At 38.6% G+C, this 25,118-nt stretch overlaps 1 pseudogene across 1 annotated transcript; it reads left to right on the top strand.

Annotated features, from left to right (window-relative positions):
* Positions 1–3,234: 3,234 nt before the first annotated feature.
* Positions 3,235–9,314, top strand: LOC100586011 (annotated as a pseudogene). The gene is made up of 3 exons (XR_004032572.1): positions 3,235–3,300; positions 7,943–8,316; positions 8,753–9,314. The product of XR_004032572.1 is annotated as a protein SON pseudogene (transcript).
* The last annotated feature ends 15,804 nt before the right edge of the window (positions 9,315–25,118 follow it).

Raw genomic sequence — 25,118 nt, 5'->3', positions numbered from 1 at the left:
AAATTTACAGATTAGGGACTGCCCGTAATCTCACCCAGATCTGCAAATTAGGAGATAAATCAGCAAGCATACCATCGTTTTTAAAGCCAAAGCCCTTCTCAGAAAGGCCTTCCCTCACTTTGCAATTAAAGAGGTTCCACCCCATTATTTTGTTTCAGGTCCTTTGTGTTTTTTTCACAGTGTTTATAACAATTTGCAATTATTTTCTCTATTTCCTTGTTTGCTTTTGTGTCTTCTTTCCCACTAACATTTAAGGGCCACTTTTCTTAACCCTTATATCCCCTGCACCTCTAACTGTTCTTTCTTGAAAGCATGCCTTTAGTAAATATTGTTTGAGGGACTGTTGAATAAAAACTCTGAACCACTGTTTTTCAACCATTTTTTCATTATTGCTCCCCTAAGGATCTTTTTTAGACATTTTTGTTTTTAGCCATCCCCTTTTTCCATGAAAATTTAATACCACAAATATACTATTTATGTGTTTATGTGCTGCATGTATAGCTGTGTTTGATACATTAAAAAATTAGTTTTTTTCATCTTCCCAAGAGTCAATTCTTGCCCCTTTGAGGGTGATATAACTTCTGTTAGGAATGTGTGTTTTAGACTTAAGAGGTAAGCCATTCTTGGGAGTCTACCTACCAGGATAAAGTTGTCATCATTCAGAGACCTTTACATTAGAAATGGAAGATGATCTCAGATCAAATGTCCCATCCTCAGGGTGCCCAACCTTGGCAGGTAATGGAAAGAGGGTCCTCTTTTTTAACAAATATTATTATGTTCTTTCTCCCATGGAAGTCACCAAATTTTATCTTTCTCTATATGTTTACTGACTGTATAATACCTATTTTTCTCATTAGATAGTATTACAAGGTTTGGGAACAAGCCTGGTTGGTTCTTCATTTTGTTTCAATGCCTAACAGAGCACTTGTCACATACCAATTTGTCAATAAGGACTTGCCGAATGAACAACCAACAAACAGTAAGGAACAGGAATGACAATAGAAGAGGATTGGATGTGTTTCAATGTGTTCTTAGTCACTCCTGGTTAGAGATTTCTCCAATATTCTCGAGAAGATATATTGGTTACATCAATTTATTTAAATTAAATTAAATTATTAATTAAAATTGTACCCAGTTAATCTATACTACAGGGTCTTTGTAAACTAATAACTGTAGAGTATGGTGCCACTTCTACTGAGAGGTATTCTCTGACCTCCCATATTTGGGCTGGGTGTTCCTCTCATGTGCATCAATAACACTTGGATTTCCTTCACTCCAGAGCTGATCACAGTGAACTGAAACATCCTGTCCCTTTGATGGTATTCCTCAATGATCTAAGTATCTTTAGGGAAGGAAGTGATTAGGGCTTGTTTTTTACTTCTCTGAGGACAGCATGGTCATCAACAAAAGGAAGGCTCAGTGGGATATGGATAGTTTCGAGATTCAGTGTGTCAATGCAGACTAATTCAAAACATGAATAAGCCTCAAATTCACTTCTTGCTCAAGGGTGAAGATGTTGTTGATGACTCTGAAGTATTATTTCCTGTGGTTGGAAAGATATGCTCAGAAAAGAGTATTTTGAATTTAATTGCCCATCTGTAGCCAAAAGTGTTACATTTTTCTACCTCTCTCTCTGAAGACAGGGACTATGTCATATTCACATTATTCTAGCACCTAGCACAGTGCCTGACACTCAGTAGAGGATTGCCAGATAAAATACAAGGTTCTCATTTAAATTTGTATTTCAAATAAAAAACAAATAATTTTTACTATAATTATGTCCCGTACAATACTTGGGATATGTATGAGTTCATTTTCACGCTGCTGATAAAGACATAACAAGACTGGGCAATTTACAAAATAAAGAGGTTTATTGGACTTACAGTTCCACATGGCTGGGGAGGCCTCACAATCATGGCAGAAGGCAAGGAGGAGCAAGTCACATCTTACATGAATAGCAGCAGGCAAAGAGAGAGAATGAGAGCCAAGGGAAATGGGTTTCCCTTTATCAAACCATCAGATCTCGTGAAACTTACTCACTACCAGAAGAACAGTATGGAGAAAACTGTCCCCATGATTCAATTATTTCTCACTGGGTCCCTCCCACAACACATGGGAGTTATGGGAGTACAGTTCAAGATGAGATTTGGGTGGGGACACGGAGCCATATCAGGATATTTATATTTAATTACATTTAAAAAGTAGTCACTGTTTATCTGAAATACAAATGTAACTAGGAGTCCCATATTTTTACTTGCTAAATATGGCAAATCTAATTGAACAGAATAACTTTTCATTGGCATGAATACATTAATGAATGGTTGTGTTGGGGGACATCTATTTTCTTCTATGTGCATGCAACTCCTACTCCTGTTCCTCCTTCTGCTCCTTAACTCACTCCACCCTGGAAGAAGTGACGTGCCTTATGTGATTGGTAAATTTGGCAAGAATAATTGAGTCATGCTAAACTGATTATTATTATTACTATTATTTTTTGAGAAAGAGTCTCACTTTTTTGCCCAGGCTGGAGTGCAGTGGCACGATCTCGGCTCACTGCAAACTCTGCATCCTGGGTTCAAGTGATTCTGGTGCCTCAGCCTCCTGAGTAGCTGGGACTACAGGCACGTGCCACCACGCCCAGCTAATTTTTGTGTTCTTAGTAGAGACTGGGTTTCACCATGCTGGCCAGGATGGTCTCAATCTCCTGACCTCGTGATCCACCCACTTGGCCTCCCAAAGTGCAGGGATTACAGGCATGAGCCACTGCACCCGGCCCCATGCTAAACTTAACTCCATGCTCTTCCCCCTGGATGCAACTCTACTGGCAGAAGGGTTTATGAACAAGCATATGCCTTCCCCTGTGTGGAGATTTAAGTGGGGAGGGAGTGGGGGAGTCTAAAGTTCCAGAGCAAATTTTCAGAGACACAAACAATTGGGGCATGGGTTTAGATGTAAAAGAACTAAAAACAAAAGAACAAATGTATGAAAGCTATATATTTACAAGGAGAGGGTTTTGGTGGGAACAAACCCTGTCGTTCTCAGCCTTGGTATTTGTTTAGTAAGAGAGAAGGGCATTTTCCAGATTATAGAGGCCTATTCTGAGCCACCTTTTATACTTAACTACTGAGCCTGGGCAAGATGCTTGCAGTCTTAGGGCATATGGTTTTGTGACACAACTTGTGGTAGCTTTGTTCATAGGTCAGTGGCTGTTTCTATAGAGGTGGGACTATACCCATGAATGTCAGTAAGCAAAAGGCACAAGAACCTTGTGAGGGCCTTCAAGATTGTTGCGAAGCCCTTGTAAGCAGGGACAGACAAAGCAAGGGCTTACATATGGGCAGTAAGTGCTTGGAAGGACACAAGTGCTGCCTGGCAACAGAACTTTGGGGGCTGCAAGATGGTTCGACAGAGGACCACAGTAGGCAGAGTCACATTTTCTAGGTAGTCATAGCTGAAGCAGATAGTCTTTTGTTTTGTTTTTTTGCGGGGGAGGAAGGGCAAAAATAGAAATCTCTAAAGCGTTTTTAGGCACTGGTGACTGGAATAATATTTTTGGCTCTAAGATTCCTTGTATGCTACAAAATACCAATAAGAATCTAGTTTTAAATTGCTAGAATGAAGCCTAGAAAAGCTTCCCATATCTCAGTCACCCCAAATCTCACCCTGCTTTCAGGTCCAAGCCTCAAACTGGATGGATCACTCTTGAATTCATGTGACATTCTCTAGGCTCAAGGGTGGAAAACATTTAAACAATTACTGACATAATTACATAGTTATTGTAGGTGGCTTAAATTTTTAATTCTTTCATATAGAGATGGGGCCATGCTCCCCAGACTGGTCCTGAACTCCTAGACTCAAACAATCCACCCACCTCCGCCTCCCAAAGTGCTGGGGCTACAGGCGTGAGGAAACACACCTGGTCAGTTATATTTTCTAACTGAACTAAATGTAAATACAAAGGGAAAATATTACCTAGGAGGCACTCTTCTTAGGCCAGTACAATTCCATATCAAGCAGAGGTTGGTCTGCTCACTTGAGAGGGTAGATGCTGTGTCACATAAGAGGTCCCTCACTGAACTCAGAGCTGAGGTGTCAGAAGCACTTCACTCAAAGAGGAAGTGAAAATCAAGAAAGACATAAAATGTTATTTTAACGTAGGTTCCTTCAATGTCTAGTTTATTGAGGGTTTTTAACATGAAGAGACGTTGAATTTTTTTGAAGGTCTTTTCTGCATTTATTGAGATAATCATGTGGCTTTTGTCTTTAGTTCTGTTTATGGGATGAATCACATTTATTGATTTGCATAAGTTGAACCTTGCATCCTAGGGCATAAGAAACCCACAGCCAATATCATACTGAATGAGCAAAAGCTGGAAGCATTCCCCTTGAAAACCGGCCCAAGACAAGGATGCCCTCTCTTACCACTGCTATTCAACATAGAATTGGAAGCTCTGGCCAGGGCAATCAGGCAAGAGAAAGAACTAAAGGTATTCAAACAGGAAGAGAGGAAGTCACACTATGTTTGTTAGCAGATGACGTGATCCTATATCTAGATAACCCCATCATCTCAGCTCAAAAGCTTCTTAAGCTGATAAGCAACTTCAGCAAAGTATCAGGGTACATAATCAAAGTGCAAAAATCATGAGAATTTCTATACACCAACAATAGACAAGCAGAGAGCCAAATCATAAATGAACTCCTACTCACAATTGCCACAAAAAGAATAAAATACCTAGGAATACAGCTAACAAGGGAAGTGAAGGACCTCTTCAAGGAAAACTACAAACCACTACTCAAGGATAGCAGAGATGACACAAAGAAATGGAAAAACATTCCATCCTCATGGATAGGAAGAATTGATATCATGAAAAAACAGTTTATAGATTCAATGCTATGCCCATTAAATTACCATTGACATTCTTCACGGAATTAGAAAAAAACGATTTTAAAATGTGTATGGAACAAAAAGAGTCCAAATAGACAGGACAATCCTAAACAAAAAGAACAAACCTGGAGATATCACACTACCTGACTTCAAATTATACTGCAAGACAACGGTGACAAAAAAGCACAGTACTGGTATAAAAACAGATACATAGACCAACCGAACAGAGTAGACAGCCCAGAAATAAGACCACACACCTAAAACCATCTGATCTTTGACAAACCTGACCAAAACAAGCAATGGGGAAAGGATTCACTATTTAATAAATGGTGCAGGGAGCACTGGCTAGCCATATGCAGAAAATTGAAACTGGACCCCTCCTTACATCATATACAAAAATTAATTCAAGATGGATTAATAACTTAAATGTAAAACCCAAAACTATAAAAATCCTAGAAGAAAATCTAGGCAATACCCTTTAGGACATAGGTGCGGGCAAAGATTTCATGACAAAGACACCAAAAGCAATTGCAACAAAAGCAAAAATTGACAAGTGAGATCTAATGAAACTAATGAGCTTCTGCTCAGCAAAAGAAACTATCATCAGAGTGACCAGACAACCTACAGAATGGGAGAAAATATTTGCAATCTATCCATCTGACAAAGGTCTAACATCCAACATCTACAAGGTACTTAAACAAATTTACAAGGGAAAAAAATAAAAAACCTCATTAAAAAGTGGGCAAAGGACATGGACAGACACTTGTCAAAAGAAGACATATATGCAACCAACAAACATGAAAAAAAGCTCAACACTACTGATCATTAGAGAAATGCAACTCAAAGCTACAATGACATACCATCTCACACCAGTCAGAATGGCTACTATCAAAAAGTCAAAAAACAGCAGATACTGGCAAGGTTGTGGAGGAAAAGGAAAGCTTATACCCTGCTGGTGAAAGTATATATTAGTTCAGTCATTGTGGAAGACAGTGTGGTGATTCCTCCAAGACCTAGAGGCAGAAATACTATTTGATCCAGCAATCCCATTACTGGGTATATACCCAAAGGAACATAAATCATTTGATTATAAAGATACTTGCATGCATATGTTCATTGCAGCACTATACACAATAGCAAAGACATGGAATCAACCTAAATGCCCATCAATGATAGACTGGATAAAGAAAATGTGGTACATATACACCATGGAATACTATGCAGCCATAAAAAGGAATGAGATTATGTCCTTTCCAGGTACATAGATAGATCTGGAAGCCATTATTCTCAACAAACTAATGCAAGAACAGCAAACCAAACACTGCATGTTCTTGCTTATAGGTGAGAGCTGAATGATGAGAACACATGGACACATAGAGGGAAACAGAACACACTGGGTCCTGTTGGAGGGTGGGGGGTGGGAAGAGAGAAAGCATCAGGAAAAATAACTAATTAATACTAGGCTTAATACCTGGGTGATGAAATCATCTGTACAACAAATTCCCATGGCACATGTTTACCTATGTAACAAACATGCACATCCTACACATGTACCCCTGGACTTCAAATGAAAGTTGGGGAAAAAAGAAGCAACTCAGTTACAAAGTAGGGCATCCTCAGAAAGCGGGAGAAGGAATGCTGCTACCTCATATGCGATGCTTGCTTATATAGGATATTAAAGCTAATAATAGTGTACTTTATTATAAAGGCTTGTGATCAGCCTGTGACAGGCTATAAGTATTTTTGTGTTTCTGTGTAATTATTGATTTCAGTAAGATTTTATGAGTGTACTACTATCTTTGAAGTGAAACTTATTCTTAAACTAAAAATGCTTCCTGTTCTTAAAAAAAAGTCACAAAATGAATGGTTCCCACCCATCCTTAAAGTAATAAATGCTTTTAGTGTCAACGTTAACCTTGCACTGTGAATTTCCTCCCAACTCAGTTTACGTTTAAAGGCTCTGAGTCCACTGGCATCAACTGGCACCAACTGACTGGCACTCTGCTGAAGCTAAACAATGAATTTCTTTATCTACTTTTCTTTCTTCATATGTGAATGAATCTCCATCAGGGTATGTAGAGACATTAAATAAGGGTTCTAAGAGTGTAAGCCTGCTTAGCATTATTGCTCTAGAGTTGGGGGTTGGCTTTCTAGAATTCAGTGGTTATGGGGCCTGTGCTGTGATAATCTTTTATCCCCTATTAATCCTTTGAACCTGTTAAAACTGTGGCTCATGAGAGTCTTGGCATTGAACCAACACAATCTCCAAGGTTCTGAAAGAAATGATTCAATTCAGCTGTGAGACGGTACAGACAGCAATTGCTAAAACAAACTTAGCTTAATCCAGACATTGAGAATTTACACTTAGTTGAGATTAAGCAGAATATAATAAATTGGGGGTCAGAGGTTACTTTAAATTCTTAAAGACAATTTGATTTAAGGCTTTAGTTAATTGGATTTTACTGTGTCTGGAATTTTTCCTACAAAAGGATTTAATCTTTGGACTTCAATTTCTTCCTAGGGATATTAACAAGGGGGAAAAAAGGCTTGTAGTAAAATTTGTGGCATCTCAACACTGTTATAATTTTGCTATTGGAGGATCTCACTATTTAATCTTATTGCAGAACCTCTGAACTGCTTATTGGACTTAATTTGGCATGAAAAATGTAGAGCAAAATTTTAGCCTTGGATTCCAATAGATTTTTGTGTTATATAGCTAACATATTGTTCTGAGTTTTCTTAAAAATTCTACACCACTGCTCACCAGTGGTCCCATGAGGATACCCACAAGGGCAGGGTTGGTCCTGGGGAGCAGCTTTGTGAGCATGGGTGACAACTTTCGGAAATTCTGATAGCTACTGTTAGCAACATAAAGAGAAATGAGATAGGATCCCTAAAAAAAGAAAGTATACAAGATTTTATGAAAAGTGATAGATATGATAAAGTTGTATACACAAATTTCTATGTGAAAGCCAAATATGAAAATAAGTACCTTATTAAACAAGGTAGTCACATGATATAAATATTTGTCAAAGAAAAGGTTCCACATGAGTGGAGAGACGAAAGAAAGTCATAGACATTGCACGAACCCCAAGTCGTCAGAGTCGGAGTCATACTCCAAGTGGTCAACGAAGGTCTAGATCTGTGGGTAGAAGAAGGAGCTTTAGCATTTCCGCAAGCCGCGGGAGCCACACCCCCAGCCGCCGGAACCGTACCCCCAGCCGACGGAGCCGCACCCCCAGCCGCTGGAGAAGATCAAGGTCTGTGGTAGGAAGACGAAGCTTCAGTATCTCACCAGTCACATTAAGGCAATCAAGAACACCCTTGAGAAGAAGGTTTAGCAGATCTCCCATCCGTCGTAAAAGATCCAGGTCTTCTGAACCAGGCAGACCATCCAAACGTCTGACAGATTTGGATAAGGCTCAATTACTTGAAATAGCCAAAGCTAACCCAAATGTCCAACAACGATAGACTGGATTAAGAAAATGTGGCACATATACACCATGGAATACTATGCAGCCATAAAAAATGATGAGTTCGTGTCCTTTGTAGGGACATGGATGAAATTGGAAAACATCATTCTCAGTAAACTATCGCAAGGACAAAAAACCAAACACCGCATGTTCTCACTCATAGGTGGGAATTGAACAATGAGAACTCATGGACACAGGAAGGGGAACATCACACTCCGGGGACTGTTGTGGGGTGGGGGGAGGGGGGAGGGACAGCATTAGGAGATGTACCTAATGCTAAATGACGAGTTAATGGGTGCAGGAAGTCAACATGGCACATGGATACATATGTAACAAACCTGCACATTGTGCACATGTACCCTAAAACCTAAAGTATAATAAAAAAAAAAAAAAAAGAAATAGCCAAAGCTAATGCAGCTGCCATGTGTGCTAAAGCTGGTGTCCCTTTACTGCCAAACCTAAAGCCCGCACCTCCACATACCATAGAAGAGAAAGTTGCTAAAAAGTCAGGAGGAGCTACTATAGAAGAACTAACTGAGAAATGTAAACAGATCGCACAGAGTAAAGAAGATGATGATGTAATAGTGAATAAATCTCATGTTTCGGATGAAGAGGAAGAAGAACCTCCTTTTTATCATCATCCCTTTAAACTCAGTGAACCCAAACCCATTTTTTTCAATCTGAATATTGCTGCAGCAAAACCAACTCCACCAAAAAGCCAGGTAACATTAACAAAAGAATTCCCTGTATCATTTGGATCTCAATATTGGAAAAAAGAAGCGGATAGTGCTTATGGAGAATGGGTTCCTGTAGAGAAAAATGGTGAAGAAAACAAAGATGATGATAATGTTTTCAGCAGCAATTTGCCCTCAGAGCCTGTGGACATCTCTACAGCAATGAGTGAACAGGCACTTGCTCAGAAAAGACTCAGTGAGAATGCAATAACAATAAACTAGAATAAATGCGTGAATAAATCTCTAGCATCTCTAGCTTAAGCATCTGAGTGAATGGTGATGGGGACACCTGAGGGAGTACATGTAGTTAAAAAAAAAAAGAGGTCAGGTGCGTTGGCTCACACCTGTAATCCCAGCACTTTGGGAGGCCAAGGTGGGCAGATCATCAGGTCAGGAGATCGAGACCATCCTGGCCAACATGGTGAAACCCCATCTCTACTAAGAATACAAAAATTAGCTGGGTCTGGTGGTGCATGCCTGTAATCCCAGCTACTCGGGAGGCTGAGGCAGGAGAATTGCTTGAACCCAGAAGGCAGAGGTTGCAGTGAGACGAGATCGCACCACTGCACTCCAGCCTGGGTGACAGCAAGACTCTGTGTTGAAAAAAAAGTTGCTTCAATTTTGGATATGTTAATCTGGAGGTACCATTAAACACATGAATGATAATGTTCAGTGAATGTTGGCTATTTTGGTCTAAGCTCTAGAGTAAGGAGAGAAATCTATTTAATGAAGGGAAAATCAAATGCTCTGAAAAACATCTGATCTCAAAATAATCCTACCACTGCACAGAGGTGTCAAGTGTTAAGCTTTCAAATGTTAGGATCATAAACATGGGATGGCTCATTCTAAGATGAAGTACAAGTGAGATTAGATCTCTACCCTATCTGGCCATGCAATGTCTATGACTTTCTTTTTTTTTTTTTTTTTTATTCCAGAGAAGTTAGTATTTGGGCCTTAAGCTTTTGAAAATAAAGTTTAGAAACATAGCATATGAATACCATTGTAATACACATAAAATATTCTATTGGACCCTAAAAATTAACATAAACTTTAACTTTCTCATAGTCAACAGAATAGTGGCTGGTTGCCAATTTTATTAGATAAGTTGGTTACAGCATGTTAATTATCATTTTACATCTATCTAGGTGTAGTTGAAATTCAAAATGCACATCAAAGTAAAACTATATCACAGCTCAATGCCATACTAAACGTACTTGGCCTCTGCAATAGTAGAATTCTAGTCAGACTTCATTTTTTACTCCCTTCTTATGACCCAAGTGGCTTTAACAGGAATGCAGGACTCAGTGCTGATCATCACACAACATACCACTTTCTGTTTAGAACCTCTACAAAATTTTGAAGGGAGATGGTTGCATTAGCCCTGTGGAACAGATCTTGCTTGATCACCTCAATAACACTGGCCCAGTATCTGTCCAGCAGAACCCATTGTGAAATAGTACAAGGTGCACAGCCCTTCACTGATTACAGGCAAGTGTTACAGTAGCCTAGCCATAAGGAAGAGGAGTTACATCATAGTACAAAATACAGTATAAAAGCATTATTTAACATTCCACACTGAAGATTACTCTGATGCCTTCAAACAATTGTTTGGATGTTAGCCACTTAAACAAATACATCACTAAGCTAAACAATATAAACATACCAAAACCCTGTATGGTTAAATACAGTTTCCATGGTACAAAAATCAAAGCCTGGAGATGTTTTTATAGATTGCTTTTTACACAACGTCTTAAATTGCCAAATATTTACAACATTAAAAAGGAAATACATTGTGATGCAGAGTAAAATTATCTGAAATGATTATTATAAAACCTCAATCTATCTACGTGAGGCACTCCTGAAGCAAGTGGCATTAGCCATGAGGTCCTTTGGTACAAGGCCCATTGCTGGAAGAACCACAGTAGCTGCTGTGGCTTTAGCATGCTTCTTATTAGGGCTGTGTTCTAACTTTTTATTAAATTCATTCTATTGTATGAATGCATCACTTTTATTTGTCCATTGTACTGTTTATGGCCTTTTGAGTAGTATCAAGTTTTTGCATTATTACAATGATATTATGGATATTGTGAACATTTTGGTATATATAAGCACACACATACAGAAATTGAATGTTGGGTCACAGGGTAGTATATATATATATATGCATGTCAGCTTTAGTAGATGATGCCAAAAAGTTTTCCAAAGTGGTTGAACCAATTTACATTCATCCTAGTTCTCATTGCTCCTGTTAAATTTAGCCATTGCTATCAGAGTGTAGTAGTAGCTCATGATTTTATTTTGTATGTCTCTTACTATTAATGAGGTTGACTATCTTTTTACAGCTTTTTGTCTTTGGATTTTCTTTTTTTGTAAAGTGCTCAAGTCTTGTGGTGATTTTTCTATTGAGTTGTTTGTCTTTTCTTTATAAATCTGCAGTTCTTTATGACTTGTAGTTTTAGATACAAACCCTTTGTTGGGTTTATGTAATGTAAATATTTTCTCTCACCCTGAGGCCCTGCTTTGCACTTTCTTCCTTGTGTCTTTGGATACACAGAAGTTCTTAATTTCAATGTAGTCAAACTTACCAATCTTTTCTTTTATCTTTGGTGTTTTGTTTAAGAAATTTTCTCTACTCTAACTTATAAAGATATAGTACTAAGTTATCTTTTAAAAACCTGTTTCTCTTTTCTCATTTAGTTTTATAGTTCACTTGAGATTATTTTGTGTTGCTTGCATATGTAATAATGAAGAGATTACAATTTATTTTACTCTATCTTGATGTCTAGTTATCCCAGGGTCAATCATAGAAACTTCTTCTGTTCTCTGTACTACATTTATTTTTTTTTAATTTTTAATTTTTATTTGCTGTGGGTACATAGTAAGTGTATATTTTTATGAGATACCTGAGATACTTTGATATAGACATACAAAGTGTAATAACCACATCATGGTAAGTAGGGTATCCATCACTTTAAGCATTTATCCTTTCTGTTGCTAACAATCCAATAATACTATTTTAGTTATTTAAAAATATAGAATTAAATTATTATTGACTAGTCACCTTGTTGTGCTATCAAATACTAGGTCTTATTTATTCTTCTATTTTTTTGTACCCAGTAACCATCCCTAGCACCCCCTCATTCCTCTACTATCCTTCCCAGCCTCTGCTAACCATCTTTCTACTCTATCTTCATGAGTTCAATTATTTTGATTTTAAGCTCCCACAAATAAGTGAAAACATGTGTTTGTCTTTCTGTGCCTGGCTTATTTCACTTAACATAATGATTTCCAGTTCCATCCATGTTGTTGCAAATGACAGGATCTCATTCATTTTTATGGCTGAATACCACTCCATTACATATGTGTATCACATTTTCTTCATCCATTCCTCTGTGATGAATACTTAGGTTGCTTCCAAATCTTGGCGATTGTGAACAGTGCTGCAACAAACATAGGAATGTAGATAGCTCTTTAATAAACTGATTTCCTTTTGGGGGTGGTATATACCCGGCAGTGGGATTGCTGGACCATATGGTAGCTCTATGTTTAGTTTTCTGATGAACCTCCAAACTGTTCTCCATAGTGCTAGTACTAATTTACATTTTACCAACAGTGTGTGAGAGTTCCCTTTTCTCGACATCTTCACTAGCATTTGTTATTGCCTGTCTGTTGGACAAAAGCTATTTTAACTGGGGTGAGATGATAACTCATTGTAGTTTTGATTTGCATGCCTCTGATGATCATATGCCTGTTTGCCATTTATATGTCTTCTTTTGAGAAATATCTGTTCCGATCTCTCGCCTATTTTTGATTAGATTATTAGATTATTTTCTACAGAGTTGTCTGATCTTCTTATATATTCTGGTTGTTAATACCTTGTCAGAATGGGAGTTTGCAAATATTTTCTCCCATTCTGTGGGTAGTCTCTTCACTTTGTGAATTATTTCCTTTCCTGTGAAGAAGCTTTTTAATTTGATGTGATCCAATTTGTCCATTTTGGTATTAGTTGCCTATAAAGCTCACTCATTCTTTCCTCTGTTTGATCTATTCTGTTATTAAAAGATGCTGATGCATTCTTCCATTGTTGATTGCATTTTTCAACACCAGAATTTCTGCTTGATTTTCTTTTATTATTTCAATCCCTATGTTAAGTTTACCTGATAGAATTCTGAATTCTTTCCCTTTGTTATCTTGAATTTCTTTGCGTTTTTTCAAAATTGCTATTTTGCATTATCTGTCTGAAAGGTAACATATCTCTGCTTCTCCAGTATTGGTCCCAGGTGCCTTATTCAGTTCATTTGGTGAGATCATGTTTTCAGAGATGGTCTTGATATTCATAGATGTTCTTTAGTGTCTAGGCATTGAAGAGTTAAGTATTTACTGTGGTTCTTTGCGGTCTGGCCTTGTTTGTGCCTGTCTTTCTTGGGAAGGTTTTCCAGGTATTCAAAGGAACTTGAGACCCAACCCCAGTAGTGCTGTGGTTCCTGCAGACTCATAGAGGTACTGCCTTAGTGGTCTTGGATAAGTTCCGGAAGACTTCCCTGGATTACCAGGCAGAGACTCTTGTTCTCGTCCCTTATGTTCTCCCAAATAAACGGAGTCTCTCTTTGTGCTGTGCCGCCTGCAGCTGGGGGTGGCGTGATGCAAGCACCCCTGGGGCCACCACCACTGACTGTGCTGGGTCAGATGTGAAGCCAGCACAGCATTGGGTCTCACTCAGGGCCCACTGTAACCACTACCTGGCTACTGCTTATGTTCACTTAAGGCCCTAGGGCTCTACAGTTAGCAAGTTGGGAAGCCAGCCAGGTTTGTGCCTTTCTTGCCCCGGTCAGGCCCAGAGATGCGGTCTGAGAGCCAGGGACTGGAGTCAAAAATCTTAGAAATGTACCTGGTATTTTATTCTGTTGAAGCTAAGCTGTTCCTTGGTCCACAAGACAAAGTCCTTTCCGCTCTTCCCTGCCCTTTCCATAGTCAGAGGAGCCTTTCTCAGTGGCCACCACCACCACTGGCCCATGGGTAATTCTGTCAGGCCACTGCCAATATTCACTTAAGGCCCAAGGGATCTTCACTTAGCCAGGCCTGGGTGGTGAAATCTGCCAGGCCTGGGACTCACCCTTCATGGCAGTGGGCTTCCCTCTGGCCCAGGGGAGGTTCAGAAATGCTGTTTAAGAGCCCAGGCCTGGACTTAGGGTCCCCAGGAGCCCACTTGGTGATCTACCCAACTGTGGCCGAGCTGGTACCTAGGGTACAAGACAAAGTCCCCTTTACTTTTGTCTTTGCTTTTCTCAAGCAGAAGGAGTCTTTCACCATGGCCTCCACAACTGGGAGTGTACTGGGTCTCACTTGAAGCCAGGATGTCTCAGAGTCTCACCAAAAGCCCATGGTGTACTACCTGGGTATTGCTGCTGGTTATTGAGGGCCCAACGGCTCTTTATTTAGCAGGTGATGAATCTTGCCTGGACTGGATCCTTCTCTTCAAGGCAGCAGATTCCCTTCTGGGCCATGATGTGTCTAGAAATGTCATCTGAGAGCTAGGGCTTGGAATGGGGGACTTACAACTCTGCCCAATGCCCTACCCTACTGTGTCTGAGCTTCAAGACAAAGTCCTCTTTAGTCTTTGCTCTCCTCTCAAGCAGAAGAAAGGAGTCAATTTCTTTGCTACAAGCTGCTCTGCCTGGGGTTTTGAAAGGGGTGGCACAAGCACTCCCTTAGCCCACTGGGCTGGTGTCTCTCTGGGTCACATGCTACCCTAGTTCAGTGGCTCTAAGCCCAGCCCAGCACTAGGACTTGCCTAGGAATTGCAGTCCTTGTGTCCTAGACTGTGTTTCAGGCTTATCTAGAACCCGAGAGCACTTTAGCCCACAGTGACAAGGTTTGCTGAGAAACTCAGGTTCTGACCACTGGGATGGACTATTCTGTTCCCTCCATGGGTGGGCACTGGCTGAACCCAGCATGGCTTTTCTCTCAGTGTTATGACAGGGCCACACTGAGTTTAATGCCAAGTTCCCTAGTTACTGTGCTTTCCCTCTTCCAACTGCACGAATTCTACGTATCATCCAGCTGCTGCCAAGGAATCAGGGAGGGGTGGTGTCGGCAATTCAAAACTGTCTTTCCTACTCTCTTCAGTGCCTCTTTCAGTAATATAAAGCTAAAATTAAGTACTGTGATTGCTCGCCTGATTTTTTGTTCATGTGTGGTTGTTGAAATTTGCAGGAGGGATGACTGGTGAAGGTTTCTATTTGCTCATCTTCCTCTGCCTCCTTCTGTACTATGTTTATTATAACTGAAGTTTATGCGTATATGTGGATCAGTTTCTGAATTATCTATGATTACATTGATTCATTTATCATTGTGGCTGTATCACCGTTTTTATAGCTTCAAAATATATTTTAATCTGAAATCTTTTGTCTTTCTCTTTCTTTTCAAAAATGTCTTGTTATTCTTTGCCCTTTGCATTTGTATATGCATACCAATTTTAAAATCAACTGTTAAATTCCATAAAAGATAAACAAAAATAAAATCTTTTTAGGATTAAGATTGAGATTTCATTAAATTAATACAGCAATTTGGGAAAAATTGAGGTTATCATATTAAACCTTTAACTGCTATTATCATATTAAAAACTTTAACTGCTAAATATGATATATTTCTCTATTTTCTAGGTCTCCTTTAATTTTTCTAATCCTTTTGTAATTACCTTTGTAGAAGCCTAAAATGTCTCTTCTTTTCCTTATTCTTAGGCATGCTATCAAAAATAATATATATAGTGCATTTCATTTTTGTTGATGTGATAAACTTACTGAATTTTATATACTAATTGTTTTCATTCAGCAATTTTTCTAAACTTTTGTGTTAATTCCAACAATTTATCTATATATTCTTTTGGATTTGCTACATTTGCATTCATATTATTTGTGAATAATACTTGTTCTTTTACTTCTTGCTTAATTTTTATATTTTTTTATTTTTTTTCCTGTCTTTCTGCAATGAAAGGGCCTCCAGGCACTGTTGATAAGAGTGCTGGGCCACTGTGGTGTTGTGGATTTGTTTTTCTTTTACTCAGATTTCTCCTTTCTAGGTTTACATGGGAACTTATTATTATGTTTTGAGACACAGACCAGGGTTATTTTATCTATGCTAATATATGTTACTGTTTCTCCCATAGTCAGAATACTTAGATTTGAGAACTAAGGAGTGGAAGTGGGACACAACTTATGACATGTCTTTTTTATGACCCACTGCCAACATTTTCTTCCCATACCTATGACTTTGGACTGTGCTTAGAAACCTTGGAAGAAAGCATGCTTCCACTGAAGGATACAATTCCATTGCTCTGCAAACTGAAACTGTGACCTCAGTTTGAGGCTTTTCATGTCAATAGACCAACAGGCAAAAAATTAGTCAGGATTGTCCAGAAAGACAGAACCAAGAGGATATATCTATATAGAGATAGATAGATTAGATGGATAGATACATGATAGATAGATAGATAGATAGATAGATAGATAGATAGATAGATAGATGATAGATAGATAGATAAAGGAATGTGTTAGGGAATTGGCTCAGATGACTATGGAGACTAATAAGTCCCACAACAGGCTGTCTACAAGCTGGAGACCCTGGGTTGCCAGTACTGTGGCTCAGTCAAAGTGTGGAAGCTTCAGAACCTGGGAAGCTGATGGGATAATTCTTAGCCTAAGGTGAATGCCTGAGAAACCAAGGGTGGGGGGCACTGGCTTAGGTTCCGGAGGCCCAGGGCCAGACAGCCTGGGGTCCCGATGTCCAAGGACAGGAGGAGAAGAGTGTGTCCCACTTCCAGGAGGAGAGGAAGTCATTTCTTCTGCCTTTCAGTGCTATCTGGGCCCCTAGCTGATTGGATGGTGTATATCCTCATTGAGGTCAGATCTTCCCCACTTAGTCCACTGAGACTCACATGGCAATCTCCTCTGAAAATACCCTCACAGACACACCCCAAAATAGTGCTTCCCAGTCCTCTAATTGTTCCTTAATCCAGTCAAGTTGACATCTAAAATTAACTATACACTATGTTGGCAAACATTACTTATTATTTTTATGAAGGTAAGTAGGGCTGCCAACACAATGGGGATGGACAAGATCATGCCTGGAATTCAGGACCTCTCCAGGGATACTTCCTAATATATTCAACAGTAAAATTTTCAAATTTATTGACATGCAATTATTTATTATATCTTTTGTTAAATCTTTATATGTTGTAGCTAGCTAACCTTTAATATTATTAAAGGGTAATTTTTAATATTAATATTACATTTTACATTTTAAAAATTTTAATTTTTAAATATTAAATTTCTAATATTTTATTAAAGGGTAATTTTTTACCTGAATTTTTTCCTTTTCTTTTCTCTTAATTAGTCTTGCTAGGTGTTTGTTAATTTCGTTAGTCTTTTTATAGAAACAGCTACTGGTTTTGCTGGTTCTCCTTTTGAGCTCTTTTTTAGTATTCTATTATTTTTTGTTATTTCTTTACTATTCCATCCCTTTTTGGAGGGAAGAATCCTGTAGTTCCATTTACAAGCTTTTTGAGTTCAATGGTAGGTTTCTTGACTTTAATTTTTCTTTTCTTATTAATTCAATAAATAATTGTGAATTAATTCAATAAAATTTCCTCTAAGTCTTTCTCTAGCTGTATTCTATATTTTTTCACATCACACTTTTATTATCATTCTCTTGTATTTTATAATATTCTTTGTGATTTCCTCTTTAATTAAAGTATAATTTTGAATAATTATTTTTCCTTTTGCAGATATAAGACTATTTTTACTATCTTCTTTAATCAATTTTGAATTTATTGCATTATGGTTTAAAAACATATATTGTTAGCTTTTTATTGAATTTATAATTGACTCACTTGAATGTTCCATGTGTACTCCTAAACAAAGTGAATTTTTGGTTCCACATAAATTTATCCATATTTGAATTTATTACTCATATCTATACTTTTGTTTAGCTTTATTTTATCTATAGATTTCCAGAAGGGTTACAGTAAAATCTTCAATGCCAATTGTTGATTTAAATTTTCTTCTCCTGTAGTTCTGACTTGTTACTGTATGTTTGGAGACTATATTGTTACATGAGTGTATAAGCATGATATATGATGTTTTTTGGACTAATATTTACTTTCAGTATTGGTTCCTTATATTTTTTATTCAACTTTTCTGGGTGTTTTAAATGTATAACAAGTGGTTAAAATAAAAGTTTTGATGAGATATCATGATTCAATAGTTGTTAATTTTCACAATAAGATGGCAAATATCCATATGTGACTTTTAAATTATATTCTGATATGTTCCATGACTCCTAAACTCCTCATCTGCTTAAGGAATATAAAAGGGTTCGGAGAGAGAAAAAAGAGATTGTTAAATGTACTTCCTTGGGCAGAGTTTTTGTACTGGATTTCTTTCCCTTATCCCCACTACAAGAGGACTGGTTTGGGGTGATACTTCCCTTGCCTTGGGTCTGATACTCTTTAGAGTTGAAATGTGTTTCTTGTATTCAGAAGAGCACAGTGGACTCTTATCTGACTCCTTTCTGAGAAAATCTAAAGGGAAAGAAAGGGCAGATTAAATGTTTTGATGATGGGCCTGGGAGAGAGCTTTCTACCAATTAGAGCCTCCAAAAAAAGGAAAGACAACAGTTTTAAATAGCTGTATGCCTACGTCATGTCAACAGAAACCTGAGCTTTTCTAATCCTGCCTTCCTATGCCAAAAGTTGTTGATGCCAGCTAGAGGAGCAAAATGGAGAAAAGAGCTGAAATTAAGCACATTTCATACTCTGTTTTTACTGTAGGTTTTTGGCATAAAATAAACTTAGGCTGAGAGAAAAGGAAGTTTCAAATTTTGGTTAATGACTTGAACTTAATGTCCTAATTAGCCAATTGAGAGTTAAATATTTACCTTACCTATTACCTAAGAAAAACCATGGAACCTGCTTAAATTTCTGGGAGAAAGAGAATTTTATTACCATGACATTCATTTTTATGGTAAAATGAGAGGCAAAAATAGCTTCAGTTAGAAGTAGTACCCCAAATAGTATTATTTCAATTGAATTATATCAAACTAAATTGATATTATTTGTTTGTTTAGTGTTGTTATAGATATGTTTCTCAATGTATTGTTGGATTTCTGAAAATACAATCTAAGAGTCTATGCTTTGTTATTGTTAAGTTTAACTCATTTACAGTATTGTAATTACTAGGCTAATGGGACCTAATTTCTGCTGCTTTATTTGGTCATTTCTGTTTACCTATTTAAAAATGTTTACCTATGCCTGCCAGTTTTTATTATAGACTTTGAATTTTTAATATTTTATTTAAATTTTATTTAAGTGACATTAATTATAGCATTTGAAGGGGAGAATCTAATTCCACACAAAATGGAAGACTCTAAACCACACTCATTAAACTGTTAAGAATATAAGTTAGTAAGAATGTAGCAGAAGTCCACTTTAGATTTTCAGTGTGATTACAGCCACAGAGACTCTTCCAGGCTTGCATTTAGTGTTTTTGGAAGCTATTTCATTCTCTGATGCAAGGACAATAAAACTACAACTTGAGAGGAAATTAAGTCTTTGTAATAGTCTGTTTGTACATTGCTATAAAGAAATACCCAAGACTGGCTAATAAATAAAGAAAAGAGCTTTCATTGGCTCACAGTTCTGCAGGAAGCATAATGGCTTCTGCTTCTGGGGAGGCCTCAAGAGGCTTTCAATTATAATGGACAGCAAAGGGGGAGCGAGATGTTTCAGATGGTTAGAGCAGAAGGAAGAGAGAGACAGGGGAGGTACTACACACTTTTAAACAACCAGATATCCTGAGAACTCAATCACGAGAACAACACTAGGGGGGTGATGCTAAACCACTAAGCCATTAGAAACCATTGCCATGATCCAACTGCCTCCCACCAGGCCCCACCTCCAGCATTGAGGATTACATTTCAACATGAGATTTGGTCGAGACACAGATCAAAACTGTATAATTCCACCCCTGGTCCCTCCCAAATCTCATGTCCTTCTCACATTGTCAAATACAATCATACCTTCCCAACAGACCCCCAAAGTTATAACTCATTCCCACATTAACTCAAAAGTACAAAGTCCAAAATCTCATCTCAGACAAGCCTAGTCCCTTCCACCTATGAGACTGTAAGAGAAGAAACAAGTTAGTTACTTTCAAGATACAATGGGAGGTATAAGCATTGGGTAAATACTCCCATTCCAAGAGGGATAAATTAGACAAAAGAAAGGGGCTATAGCCATCAGGGAAGTCATTAAGTGTTAAAGCTCCAAAACAATCTATTTTGACTGCATGCCTCACCTCCAGGGCATGCTGGTGCAAGGAATGTGCTCCCAAAGCCTTGGACAGCTCTACCCCTGTGGCTTTTCAGTGTTCAGCCCCCACAGCTACTCTATGGACTGGCATTGAGTGCCTGCAGATTTACCTGCAGCATGGTGTAAGCTGTCAGTGGATCTACCATTTTAGAGTCTGGAGGATGGTGGGTGTCTTCTCACAGCTCCACTAGGCAGTGCCCCAGTGGGGACCCTGTGTGGAGGCTCCAACCCCACATTTCTCCTCCACATTTCCCTAATAAAATCTCTCCATGAGGGCTCCACCCCTACAGCAGGCTTCTGCCTGAACACCAGGATTTTCCAAAGATCCTCTGAAATCTAGGTGGAGGCACCCATGACTCAACTCTTGCACTCTGGAAGAATGTACCCACAGGCTAAACACCATGTGGAAGCTGCATAGTCTCATGGTTTGCACCTTCTGAGGCAGTGGGCCAAGCAGTATCTGGGGCCCTTTGAGCCATGGCTGAAGCTAGAGTGGCTGGGATGCAGACAGCAATGTCCCAAGGCTGCACAGGGCAGCAGGGTCTGGACCCTAGGTCACAAAACCATTTAGTCCTTCTAGGCCTCTGGGCCTGTGATGGGAGGGGTTGTCAAGAAGTTCTCTGAAATGTCTTGGAGGATTTTTGCCCATTGTCTTGGCTATCAGCACTTGACTCCTTTATACTTACGCAAATGTCTGCAGCCTGCTTGAATTCCTCCCCTGAAAATGGGCTTTTCTTTTCTACCACATGGCCAGGCTGCAAATTTTCCAAACTTTCATGTTCTGCTTCCCTTTTAAATATAAGTCCCAGTTTTACATTAGGCTGTTAGAAGCAGCCAGACCACATTTTGAATACTTTCCTTCTTAGAAACTTCTTCTGCTGGATACCCTAAATCATCACTCTCAAGTTCAAAGATCCACAGATCCCTAGGGCAGGGGCACAATGCCTCCAGGTTCTTTGCTAATGCATAACAAAAGTGACCTTTTCTCCAGTTCCCAATAAGTTTCTTATCTCCATCTGAGACCTCCTCAGCCTGGACTTCATTGCCCATATCACTATTAGCATTTTGGTCACAACAATTTAACAAGGCTCTAAGAAGTTCTGAACTTTCCCTCATCTTTCAGTCTTCTTTTGAGCCCTCCACACTCTTCTAAACTCTGTCAGTTACTATTAGCTGCTTCCAGATTTCCAGGTATCTTTATAGCAATGCCCCACTTCTTGGTACCAATTTTCTGTATTAGTCCATTCTTGCATTGCTATAAAGAAATACTTGATACTGAGTAATTTATAAAGAAAAGAGATTTAATTGGCTCATGGTTCTGCAGGCTGTACAGGAAGCATAGCAGCTTCTGCTTCTGGGGAGGTCTCAGGAAACTTTCAGTCATGGAGGAAGGTGAAGGGAAAGCAGGCATTTCGTACGTGGCCAGAGCAGGAACAAGAAAAAGAGGCAGGGAAGGTGCCACCACTTTTAAACAACCATATCTCATGAGAACTCACTCACTATATAATGCCAAGGGGATATTACTAAACCATTCATAAACATTTCATCCCATTATCCAATCACCTCCCACTAGGCCCCACCTCCAACACTAGGGATTACATGAGATTTTGTGGGGACGCAGATCTAAATTGTATCAGTCTGGAATAATTGGCTTCATCACCCTTGCTACCCACAAATGGCACAAAGGAAATAACCTACCAAACCCTGCAAACTACTTTTGGTATAAAAGAGGTGATAGAGTAGAGTGGAAATAGACCATGAATATACATCTAAAAAAGTGTCCCTCAGATATATTTGTACACAACTTCAAGCAATGAGTCTCTCATTAGGATAGGAAACCAAAGTTCAATTCTCAAGAAGTCACAAGTTCATTTACTCAATATGATTTTACAAAGTGCCTACATGTTATCAGTTTCCACTTGCAGCTGTTTCTAAATGGAAAAAAAAAAAACAAAACAGACATCTCTAGAGGGACCACCAATTCCTCCCAAATTTCTAACTGAAAGGACCTTTTGGGAATCAGATTCCTTCTATACCTCTGAAAAGGTAACATCTTAAAGATCAAGTATCTTTAACCTAGAGATTTATCATGATACCTAGCACTACTTGAATCCTAGACATACAACATAAGAGGGTACATTAAATTTTGAAGGTAGCTATGCTGCACATTACTTTAAAATTAAATGATTATACAGTATTGATTTATGCTTAAAATTCCAGTCTTAGGCTGGTGTGGTGGCTCATGCCTGTAATCTCAGCACTTTGGGAGGCCCAGGTAGCAGATCACCTGAGGTCAGGAGTTCAAGACCAGCCTGACCAACATGGTGAAACCCCATCTCTACTGAAAATACAAAAATTAGCTGGGCATGGTGGTGCATGCCTGTAATCCCAACTACTCAGGAGGCTGAGGCACAATAATCGCTTGAACCCAGGAGGTGGAGGTTGTAGTGAACTGAGATAGTGTCACTGCGCTCCAGACTGGGCAACAAAGCGAGACTCCATCTCAAAAAAAAAAAAAAAAATCCAGTCTTAAACCAAGCTCGTTTTAGACCAGCATTGATGTTTTTGTCATCTCTCAGGACTCGCAGAATTAGTTTGATAACTGCTTTGGAGTCTGAATGTATCTTAAACCTCTCACGGGAGTTGTTCACTTTAGCTGAGAAGAAGCTGTCAGGATGTATGTGCTACTTGGCTGCTGTTCCAAAGCAAGTGTTATTGTTTCTTGCTGTCCATGCATGATTGACAGTGGTCTCTAAAGTCTTGCTCACCTTCTGGTAAGTGGAGCTGCCAAACACTGTCATTTATATTAGTGTAATGCTGGAATTCATCAGTCTTGAAGCCAACCACAAAAAGTCGTTCTAGGTCACCTGGGACTCTTTGATCTCAAAATGTATTTGGTATCCAGCCAGCCAGTCCTTGTAACTCAGCATGAGAGCACCTTGGATGAAAGGCCTGGAGATGTCAAAATCCACATTGCAGCCCAGGCTGATGTACTCTCACTTGCACCCTGTCTTGATTTTAACATTTTGCCCCCAGTGTTAGGTGACGAGGCTTAATCACAGGTCAGCTTTAGTCCATATAAAATGCTCATCTTCTCCAGTAACTCTGCACCTAGTGTCTTGTCAGTATTCCACTTCTCTGTAAATGTCAGGCCATATTTGATCCATCTGTTCTTGGTTTCCAGACTACCTGTCACTTTGGTGGCCTCAGGATTGGCTGAGCCTGAGCTTGTGACATCCAGTCTATTCCCAGATTTTGTTTTCAAATGAAGCTTTATTAATCCTAATCCATACTGCTTGGTGAAGACATCCCTGATACATTTGTCAAGATCAGTGTACATGGGAGGGACAGCCATATTCTGCTCAGTGGCAGCCACAGGAAGCTCAACAGGGTAAGGGGGTGGATTTTCCTATGCTGCTTTGAAGGTCATTCTATTCTTATTTCTGGTGGTAATTACTCGCTTACTAAGATGAATAACAACATTAATTTACATGTCTTCAAAATAACTTCCTCCCCACTCTTCAATCACATTATCATTCTTCAGTTTAAATAATAGAATTTTATTTTACTTCTTCTTTCCATGTGTGTTTTTCATTGTTTAAACAACAAAATTTTATTATTTTATTTATTCAAACTCACTTTCCCTATCTTGTGGCCTATTTCGGCATTTATTTTTCATCTTGCTGTAGCACTTCCTCTAAAAGTGTTTTTAGTGGTTTGAATGTGTGTGTGTGTGTGCATGCACGTTTGTGTGTTAAGATTTTGAGGGCTGTAATACCAAAGAAAAAATTTTCATTCACCCTCACAATTAAAGTCTAGATAGATATAAAATAATAGGTTTGCCTTTTTTTTTGAACACTTTGAAAACATTTTCCATTGACTTCTTAAATTTAATGTTATTGTTAAGAAGTCTTAGGCTATTCTCATTCCTGTGACTTATAGATAATGCTTTATGTTCTTTAGTATTTCAAAATTTTTCCTTGGTCATTGATATTCCCAAATTTTACTTTAATATTTAGGTTTTTAAAATCAATTCAGTTAGCAAATTATGATACTTTTCATTGTGAAATCTTTAGTCTTTCTCTGATTTTGTAAAATTTGGGGTTATTATTTTTTCCATAAGTTTTCTTCTCTTATTTGTACCTGTATGCAGTACATGAATCATACAGATATTGATACTTCCTACGCCATCATTCATATTTCTTAACTTGTATACTCTCCTTCTCTGTACCTTTTCTTGGTATTTTTAGGAGAGTTTTTCCTGGCCTTCCAGCTCACTGTTTTTTTCTTTAGTATTATTCTGTATGCTAATCAATTCACCTGTCAGGTACTTATTTTGACAATTATAATTTTCATATTTATTATCTCTTGTTGGCTGTTATTTAACTTGTCATGATTTGGTGTGTTGAGGGAGTGTTCAGGATTAGTCTCAGGCAGAAAACCTCTAGAGCTCTAGCTGGACACAGTCATTCCCTAGTTGCTCACCCCACTGTGTATGGTGGTGAGACAGGAACTCTTGGGAGCAGTACACTTGTGCCTATTGCTATCTGCTTCCCACAGTGGCTGGGTTCTAATACTGCCCTAGTAATTATTCCATTACCACTGGTTGGTAGAATAATTGCCCTGCTGGGATAGGAAATGATCAGCTCGGAAAAATCTGG

Source organism: Nomascus leucogenys, chromosome 12, assembly GCF_006542625.1.
Source record: "Nomascus leucogenys isolate Asia chromosome 12, Asia_NLE_v1, whole genome shotgun sequence".
In the NCBI taxonomy this organism is placed as follows: Eukaryota; Metazoa; Chordata; class Mammalia; order Primates; family Hylobatidae; genus Nomascus; species Nomascus leucogenys.
This window is presented reverse-complemented; position numbering and strand designations above follow the sequence as displayed.